Source organism: Polypterus senegalus, chromosome 10, assembly GCF_016835505.1.
Source record: "Polypterus senegalus isolate Bchr_013 chromosome 10, ASM1683550v1, whole genome shotgun sequence".
In the NCBI taxonomy this organism is placed as follows: Eukaryota; Metazoa; Chordata; class Cladistia; order Polypteriformes; family Polypteridae; genus Polypterus; species Polypterus senegalus.
In genome coordinates, this window is record NC_053163.1 from 34,103,421 (window position 1) to 34,114,172 (window position 10,752).

The following is a 10,752-nucleotide window of genomic DNA, read 5'->3' on the forward strand; positions in this document are numbered from 1 at the left end:
TGACCTTGATTCCTGTTTGTCACCTACATTCCCTTAGAAGGTGTGGAGGACAAATGTTGCTCTGATCTTTGTTAGTGGACGTGCCACCATTGAGTCAAAGTTCTGTGACAGAGTCGGACATCAGAAGTAAAGATGAAAGGCTTGCTGATGGGAAGTCTCCATGCTTAGGCTGTGGTGTGTCGGCCTGATGGACCCTTTTGTGGTGTTCAGGTTATTGTGCACTTCTCTGTCCGAGTTCACACGAAGAGACGTAGTCATTTTAAGGTCTGCAAAGGTGCTACTGCATATAAAACAAAGAAGGACTAAGCCATTCGAATGCCCATTAGTGAAGATCAGTGGTCTCAAACTCTGGTCCTGGAGGGCCGCATCATCTGCAGGTTTTCATTCTAACCCTTTTCTTAATTAGTGACCTGTATCTGAAAATAAAGAAGGATGATGGTTTCAGGAATGCTTATCTGTTCAGGTTCTCATTACATTTTAACAGTGCTCTTAGAAAAGAGAAACTATATAATTTTGGAAATGGCTGCCATTGCATGATGAGAGCAGCAACAAGTCATGGAATTAAAGAACGGCTTTAATTAACAACACCTCATTAAGCAACAGGTTGGAGTGAAATTGGTTGGAGTTTGAGGCCCTGACTTAGTTGGTCTTCTGTTGACTCACTCACTTCACAAAACCCAATTACGATATCTATAGGGGTGTATGGGAAATGGAGTCCAGAAATGCAACCCATATTGGGGTCTTTGCAGACTACCTAACTGACCTGATTTCCGCACGACCAGGAAGTGCTCTGGAGGACTGGAACAAGAAGCCAGTAGCAATTCCCAGGTCAACCTTAATGGAAAGCCTGCTGCCTCATTTAGATGGAGTCAGAGTCGGGATGCAGCGGGTAACACTCATTGGAGGAGAGAAGGAGAGAGAACGTAAAAGTCTGTATGTTGTCTGTATCTGTAATTGCATTGGCCTGAGTGGATTAAAGGTCCTTTATTTTATAACTGGAGTTGTGTTGGGGCGTGTATGTCTTGGGGTTAGGGGACTCAGTGGTGCCCCTTACTGTTCACTCGACCAATGAGCGCTCATCCAGAAAGGCAATTCACACAATGCAACTACGAGGTGTTTTGGACTTGACAAACAGTAGAGGCTCGTCTGTCTGATGTCTCATGTTTTACACACCACAACAGAATGGAAAAGTGTTAAAAAATAGGCAGATCCTGGATAGCATGGCGTGATCAGGTAGCACATTATTAACGTCTGGAAAAAGAAACAAACTTGAGCATCAGAAAGATGCTATATAAATAAAATGTATTCTTCTTATTATTATTGTGATACTGTGCCGGAGTTGTCTGATTTGTCTAGCCCTGTGCTTTCTAGAGGTGTAATCTGACATCCTCAGGCACCAAGATCAGCAATGGCAGTAATCAAGTTGGGTATTCCCTCCAACATGAAATCATGTAATGCGCTGTTAAACTTGTCGTCTTTCTTATCTAATTTGGATGACATCTTTTGTCTAGGCCGAGTAAATGTATTCATCGTATCACAGATTGTGCTTAGTTGACCTCAATTACCAAATTCCCCCATTTCTTTTCACCTAGACCCTTTTCTGGGTCCAAAGAAAGTGTATGATGTTGGCAAACCCTTAAGGATCAGTATGCACCTTTCTTTCAACCCTCTAAAAACTTTAAAAACTACAAGGAGCTCATTTTTGTGAGTTTTACGGTTTGGAAATCGCATGTTAAACAAGTTTAAGTGGCAGATTCACAAAACTAAAATGAAATGATGACAATACATATTTTTATCAGAACAAATCTTTACATTTATGATAAAGCCAACATAATGAAGCACGATTTTTTTCTGCATGCTGTTTGTCAGAATACATCTTTCCCACAAGAAAAAATGGAAACCAAGAATGTTTCAGAGCTAATCAGTGAAATTACCAGCATAGATCATGAACGCACTTCATAGGATAGGCAGGCTCTACATACAGAACTCAATCTCTTAACAACTGAAGAAACTGAACAACTCATTCTTAAATCAAGACATCATTACTATGAACACGGAGAGAAAGCTAATAAGATCTTAGCTCAACAAATCCACAAGCAAGAAGTTCGTAATGCAAACCCAGCAATCACCAGCACAAACGGAGACAAAATCATTGACCATAAAAATATAATGCACACATTTAGAGACTACTATAAATTCTTATATTCTGCTGAGCTTAAAGAAGACAAGACTCAAGCTAATGCATTTCTGGATGCATTACAAACACCACAAATAGATACCCTCAGTCCAGAGGAATTGGATAAACCTCTGGCACTGTCAGAATTACTAGACGCTCTAAACTCACTTCAGAGTGGGAAAGCAGCAGGCACTGATGGCTACCTTGCCGAATTTTATAAAAAATAGTCAGCTCCCTTTTTATTAGCAACATTTACAGAAGCTAAAGACAATGAAATTCTACCTCAAACTTTTCACCAAGCAATAAGGATTTCTTACAATGCACATCATACAGACCAATCTCACTTTTGAATAATGATATTAAGACACTCTCCAAAGTTCTAGCTAGAAGGATGGATGCTGCCTTTGGTGATATTGTCTTAACATTATTATTCAAAATTGAGATTGCTAGACCAAACTGGATTTATTAAAGGCAGACACATTGCTTCCAATCTTCGATGTCTGCTTAATGCAAATAAATAAATAAATAAAAATATAAATAAACAAATGTACATTGTGCAGAAATTTCAAAATTAACTTAACGAGTACTTCAGCATTGAATGGCCTGATAGCAGTAGGCAGGAAAGACCCCATGGGTGCCTCTTATTATACTGTGGTGGAAGGAGCCTGTGGATAAAAGTGCTACAAGAGAACTCCTCCTGGAGGGGATTTTCATGATGATGTCTGATTTTGCCACCATCGTCTTTTCTACAACAGCTTCCAGTGTGTCCAGGGCTTGCCCTGTGATGGAGCAGGCTCTCCCGATAAGGTATTGTGCTTTCTTTTGAGCTCAGGATACTTCCCCAGAAGATTGCAGCACAGAACACCACAGTGGCTGCTATGGACTGATAGAACATTTCCTGCAGCTTTCTGCACACATCAAAAGACCCAAGTGTCCTTAGTGAGTCCAGTCTGCTCTGGCCCTTCTTATACAGAGTACTGTGTTGTCAGACCAGTCCAGTTTGTTGTTTATATGGACCTCCAGGTACTTGTAGCTCTGCACCACTTCCATGTTCTCCACCTAGATAGTGACAGGTCTCAGAGTCTTCTTGGCACACCTGACATCCACCACCAGTTCTTTTGTCTTGCTGATGTTGAGTTGCAAGTTGTCCCTGCACTACATATACAGTACATACATATATACTCCGTTCACAGATGCTTTCCACTGTTCATTATTCCAAATAACCCGACACCTTAGTGACATTTATCTTTTACCAGTAGACCCTAGCTTTAGATTTTCTTATTGGCTCTGTCCTGTTCCTTGACTTTGTCTTTGCCCTTTGGCTTTCTTGGCTCTATAAATCTTCTGCCTGACTTTGACCTTTGGCTTGTTTTTTGACCACGTCTTTTATCTGCCATTCTGTTTCCTTTTCATTCTGTTTGTTCACAATAATCCTTGAGCAAGTTAGTTGTCCACAACAAGAGTGCCCCTTAACTTAAACAAACCTGGCGGTTCTTCCCGTCCAGTGTCACAGACATTAGAGTGTGCCAGGTTTGGCAGTGAAATTTACAAGTGTTCCTGCTTCTGATTGGTCAAAGGTGAAATGAAATTAAAATGTTATTGGTCAGGCTTAATGATACGTATAGATGTCTACTTTTTAAATACTGGATCTTCATATACAAATAAGCAGCTGTGGGTAAGTTGCTGCCTAAACATTCCTCCTGATGAATAACAGCAAAGAACAGAACAGGAAAACTGAGTCCTTCCTGGGACCTTCATTTGGAATTCTGCTTAATCCATACATTTAATGGTCATAAACTCCTTATCCTGGCACCGTGAAACCAAGGTAGACATGTCCATTTTAAAATGGATTCACCTCAAGGCATTGTATCTGAGCAGCACACAAGACAAATGATGGGAAGGCAACACTAACATCAGACTCACCTGATGAACTGCTGGTGATGGAGACTTGAAGTCTTCTTCTGCCAGGAGTTGTGGGAGAACAAAAAGCTGCAGTGTGTCTTGTCCTACATACATGACCTTCCAGGTTTGTCTGAGCTAAGCACTATAACTCCATGGAGTGTGATCACTAACTGTCGTGTCTCTCTTATTTGGTATGTGGTGCACTGTATTAATCCCCTAGGGGAAATTGTCTTTTAGCAAGTCGTTTGGAGGTCAGAACACAGGGTCAGCTACGATCACCCACAGCTCGGAGAAGTGGCAACTGACCATGCTGGGAACTGTGAAAGCGAGGCACTCCCAAAAGGTGGCATCACATTCAGGAGATGAGTTCAGCACCTTGCAGAGCCTCGACCCTGTGGCAGGAGCAAGAGTTATCACTTTGAAGCCAATGGCTAAACGCTGCTTTTGTTAACCCTTGTGCTATCACACGCCTGTTATTTTCAGTTCTTTTTGCCTTTTAAGTACACGGGGTGGCCCCTTTGGCACCCCAACATTCCCTTTCGAGTCCTCGCCTTCCTTTGACTGGCAACAGTCTCTTCAGAGTCAGAATCAGAGTCACTTTTATTCAACAGAACACAACATCACCTACAGATACCACAAATAGCATAAGTTAAGAAGAAATAGTACAATTATAAAGGAGATGTGCAAATGAAAGGGTGAGTGTGTAGTGTGCCACACAAATACATGTACATACACTGTAAACACACACACCTTCATACAGTATCTGACAGAACACATGAAAATACAAAGACGTCAGGTCTGAGAGGGCAATGGCTCTGGGAAAAAAACTACTGAGGTGCCTGTGAGTTTTAGTTCTAATTGACCTGAAGCGTTTACCACGAATAAGTGATGAGCAGGGTGAGAGGAGTCCCTGGTGATGCTTATGACATGATTAGTGACACGAAATGTATGCAGGCCTGCCACAGATGGAAGAACACGGCCAATTATTTTCTCAGCAGACCTCACAACACGCTGTCGTTTATGTTTGGAGTGTGCCGGTGCTGAACCAAACCAGACAGCAATGGAGAACGTGATTACACTTTCAAGTATGGCTTTGTAAAACTGAACTAGGATTGACTGGGAAACATTTCATTTCCTTAGGTGCCTTTTTAGTGATGTACATGGTGTTAATATCCCAGCTGAGAGGGTTTCTGATGGTTGTGTTGGAAGGATTCCACCCTATTGATTACAGAATCATTCATTTCTACGGGGAGAGGTTGTAACTGCTGTTGGCGAAAGTCAGTGACCATTCCTGCTGTCTTGGTGCCATTGAACACTAGGTTGTTGGAAGCACACCAAGACACAAGATGAGACACCTCTTTTCTATAATATGTTTCGTTGCCATTAGACCAATAATGGTGGTGTCATCAGCAATCTTAATGACTTTTACTGAAGGATCAATGGACCTGCAGTCATTGGTGTACAAGGAAGAAAGCAGAGGGGAAAGTACCCAGCTTTGTGGGGCACCTGTGCTAATATGAAGTCAGTCTGAGAGGTGGGAGCCCACGTATGGTTTCCAGTTCATCAGAAAATTGTAAATCCATTTACAGATGGGAGGATTCAGATCAGTCTGTAGAAGTTTAGTTAACATCAGTTCAGGGACCAAGGTGGTGAACAGTATTCTGGGTTAAGTTCCTGTACAATCCAGATGCTCCAGCACAAAGTGAAGGGCCATGTTGATGACATCATCCACAGATCAGTTTGCTTGATACGCAACCTGTAGAGGGTCAAGATCAGTAGGGTCAGAACAAGCCATTCAAATATTTTCATTAAAACGGATGTAAGATCAGTTAAAGATTGAAATTTGTAAATTCTAGTTTATGTACAGAAAGAGAAGTAAGGTGGCCCGGGACAGTCATCTCAGTTACCCCCTCCAAATGGACGGGCCTTTCTTCAAAGGTGTTCTGTCTAATCCAGCATGCCTCCCCTGGCTGGGCTTCGAATTCTTGTTTTATGTCTTTTTTGTTCATTGTTGAATTTTTCATTTGCATTGATGTTAATGTTGTTCTTTACACTTGTGTTATGCGCCTTGTGTTTTGTGGTTGGTTCCCTGGCCATCACTGCAAGGAACCTCCCTCAGCTCTATAAAACCCTGGGCCAGCCCACAGTAACTTGCGCTTCACTCAAAATGAGCTTGGAAATGGTGAGTTGCTTGGTTTGTGATTTTTCTGTTCTTTGGATTTGTCGATGTTCTTTGCACTTGATTGCCTTGGCCCTTTCAGGCAAATCTGTTTTCATTTTGTGCTCCACAGAGTTTGCTTTTATTCAGAGCAGTTTTTTGTTAGAATGATTCTTTTATTTTTTAAAGATGCCATGTTTGCCCTTGCCCCGCGGTGGGCTGGCAACCTGCCCAGGGTCTGTTTCCTGCCTTGCACCCTCTGCTGGCTGGGATTGGCTCCAGCAGACCCCTGTGACCCTGTAGTTAGGATATAGCGGGTTGGATCATGGATAGATGGATGGATGTTTGTCCTTCTTACTTGCTGAGGTTTGACAGTGAATTCCTAGTGTTGGGCATTTGTTTGGAAGTTTTTGGGAACTCATGAGCTTATAACAAAAGGCTGCAGGTAACATCTGCATGTAAGTGCAAATGAAACACTTGGGAGGAATCAAAGTTTATTGCACACATCTTCAAAATAAGTAAGGCTCATGGGAGATGAGACACTGTTGATCGGTCACTTCATCACTAAAGTGAACACACACACTGCATGCTTCTGGAGCAGAAGGAGGTTCCTCTTCTAGACCATTCCACTCAAGAGGATCCAGAGCAGAAGTGAGATCAAGAGGGGCAGACAGAGGGAGGAGGCCACTGACAATCGAAACAAGATACTGACCGCAGAGAGTGCAACATGCTATTACGAATGACTTCATGAGCATAAATAACATTTTAGAAATTTGCAATATTTTAAAGTGGACAGAAATTAGGCAGATGAGAAGATTCAAGGATTAACTTACTCAGTAAGGGGACAAGTTTTAAAAGTCTGGGGTCAGCAGGAACAGAACCAGACTGACATTCAGTCGTACGTGTGAGTGTGAAGACAAATTTGTAGAGGAGCCAGCAGACAACTGGCCAGTCTGGAACAAAATAATAATAATAATCTCTCTATAATATAAAATAATCTTGGGATGAGACGAGACGAGACGAGACCTGTTCATAGAGACGAGGCTTGACTTTCTCAGAGAGACTTTCATGTCCTGCAAGACGAGACTTTGTGCCAAGAGATTTAACCAACGCCCAGAGCCAGAAACAAAAGACAATGAATAGATGACAAAGTACTGTAGAACGTCGTAAAGAATTCAAAAACGTTGGCGCGATACACATGCAGAGCAGGTTAGAGATAATGGAAGTACTAAAATGATAGTAAAGATTATATTAGCGCAAACAAACGGAAATTATTACTCGGTGAAATAAGGGAACAGCGAAAAGAGATCGAATATATTGTTCGGATTTAAACTTTAAGTCGGAGACTTGTAGATCGTCTAATTTATGTTGCCATCAGGGAATAGTAGTGTTTCTTCCCAATGAAGAGGCGTATCCGCGAGAATTCAAAGATCTGTTGCTTGGTGAAAGTGAAATCGACATACGCAGTCACACTTGGGTCACAGAGTTGCACAGATAAACAGGAGATGTTAGAGACAGAAATGTTATTCAGACACTTCAAAAAAACATAAGTCTCTTTCAGGAGTGAATCGAGCTCCGCGTGTAGTCGGAGGGGACAGTTCCGTCTCTCAGTTAAAAGAATAGAAAATCTTCCTCTTCATAGGGGTGCGCCTCAGGAATGGGACCCCCAACAGGAGCAGAGGATGTCTGGGGGAGAAGAGAGACAAGGCAGTGAGACAAAAGGACAGCTGCTGTACAGGCTTTTAAATGTTCAGATCACGCAGCACAGCAGCAGCAGCTGATCGAGCAAAGAGGAGGTAAAAAAAACTGCATTTGTCTCCCATTGAGTTGCCATTTAAGATGGGGTTTCGGAGTAGCGGCCGCATCTCTTTGGGGTGCGTTCAGCCCCCTCTTCACAATGTAATGCAGCGCAGACCAGAGGGGTCTGACGAGCAAAGCCTCCTAGTAATAATAATAATAATAATAATAATAATAATAATAATAATAACACATTTTATTTACATAGTGCCTTTCCCATGCTAAAGGTGCTTATTTAAACAGCACAGAGAGGGTCAGAGACATCAAATGTAGGAATGGAAACATTGTAAGCCACCTGGGAGTTGGATACGCAATCCCATCTCAGGCATTACTGCCTATGAGCTGCATCCTTGTTGGTATATTTCGAGTGTTTTGACATACAGAAAAAGGCAAATTCATCTTATAGGACCCACTCAGCACCATTTGAATCTCCAAAGAAGTCATAGTGGCCTGGACATGGATTGACTAGGATCAAAAACTGGCCTTGGATTTTCATACAAAAGGGCCCACCACATTCATCTGGATATCAAACATCCTTCAGTCCACGTACACCTAACATTTTCATCTGTAAATGAAGGAGGATCGTATGCTGGCTGATGTAAAAGCACAGGCTGTGCTGATGCTCCACCATCCACCTAACTGCGCTCTGCCACCCCATAGCTGTACTCTGCAGATTTACACCTTACTGAACTTTGACAAAACATTAAAATGTGTGAGGATCACAAAAGTGGGCAAAGTTGGGATTTTCTCCTACTTGAACTTCTATTCACTGCTTGCTAAGTAATGTGAGCTCCACTCCATTTGTTTTTGAAAGTTGCCATCCTTGTCAAATACAGTGGAATCAGAAAGTATTCAGACCCCTTCACTTCAAACTTTCATTTTAAAAGTATAAATTTGACATTTTTACCATCAATATACACTCAGTAACTCATAATGACAAAGGTTTTCAAATTAGTTAAAAATTAAAGACTGAAATCTCGCATTTCTATGCAGACCCTTTGCTGTGGCACTCCAAATTGTGGTCATATGTCTCCTGTTTGCTTTAATTCTCCCTGAGATGTTTCTACAACTAGATTGGAGTGAACCTGTGGACATAATGTCACACAATTCCCACTGCATGTCAGGACAAAACCAAGCCATGAAGTCCAAGGAACTCCCTGTAGAACTCTGTGGTCAAACTGTGGAGAGACAATGATCAGTGCAAGGCGATAAAACCATTTTGAAAGTTTTGAGTGTTCTCGGGAGCACAGTGTCCTCAATGATTGTGAAAAAGAGGAATTTTAGAACCACCAGGACTCTCCCTGGGGTTTGTCATACCTCGAAACTTAGTAGTCGGCCAAAAAGGGCCTTTTTCAGGAAGGTGGCCAAGAACCCAATGTTCACTCTGACAGAGCTTCAGAAGTCCTCTGTTGAGATGGGAGAACCTGTCAGAAGGAAGACCATCTTAGCAACACTCCATCAGTCAGATGCAGATGACAGTCTGTTTGCACTATTCAAACAGCTCTTAAAGGACTCTGAGATCATGAGGAAAAAGATTCTCTGGTCTGATGCGATAAACATTTAACTCTTTGGGCAAAACTCCAGGAACTGTGGTCCAGCTCCAGACACTCTCATCACTGGCATAATACCATCCCCATGGTGGGTGGCAGGATCAAGTTATAGGGGTGCTTCTCAGTGGCAGGGACAGGGACAGGGACAGTGCTCAGAATTGAGGAAAAAATGAATGCAGCCAAATACAGAGAGGGCTCTGAAGAAAACCTGCGCCAGAGTGCATGCAACCTCAGACTAGGGTGATGGATCACCTTTAAGCACCACAATTACACAAGGTATACAGCCAAGACAACACTGGAGTGGCTTCAGGACACATCTCTGACTGTCCTTGAATGGCTCAGCCAAAGGCCAGACTGAAACCCCATAGGACATCTGTGGAAAGATCTGAAGATGGCAGCTTACAGACCCTTCCATTGCAGTCTGGTGGAGCTTGAGATGTTCTGCCAGGAGGAATGGTTCAGTCTCTGCCCTTTGTACACACTACTGATTGGATGGTTTAGTGAGGTCCTTGGATCGGCCTAGCTGCAGTTGCTGGTGGCCTCTGGTGGACCACATAGAAGACAATCGAACTTGGCTACACAGGAACTAAAAAATCATAACAAGGGTTCTGAAGGTGGACCTGTGGAAGTATTATTATTGAGCCTCCTGGGGTGAGAGTGAAGGGCAGCACATCCACCACACCCCATCTCCCACGGCCCCTGAGCCAAAATGTCGACATAACCTGATCCCCCATGATTAATGCTTCAGTATCTTTGGTTTCCTTCACTACAGGAATTTTCAGGAATGTAGCGACCATGGATAATAAGAACTGACTGTACCGTAGACCCCAATAAATACTTCAGTTGGGTACTTCAACAATTTTATCCCCATCTTTTGTCAGATTTGTGTGCATTTTATTTTCCCAGGCATGGGAAGCACAAGGTGTCTTCAGTCCACCTGGCCCTATGAGCTATTTCATAGTCTTAGGATTGTCTCTTTGTTAGAAAATTATCAATTGAATGAGAGCACATTTTCTGCTGAAAAACACAGTATGTGTTTCAGTAAACCACTTAGATTAACTTCCATTAATGTTCTGAAGCTCCCTCATTTATTTTATGCATTTGCTTTATCCATTAAACTAAATGCCCAAATAATGATCAGGTTGTTACAATTTTCTGGGGAGCAAGTC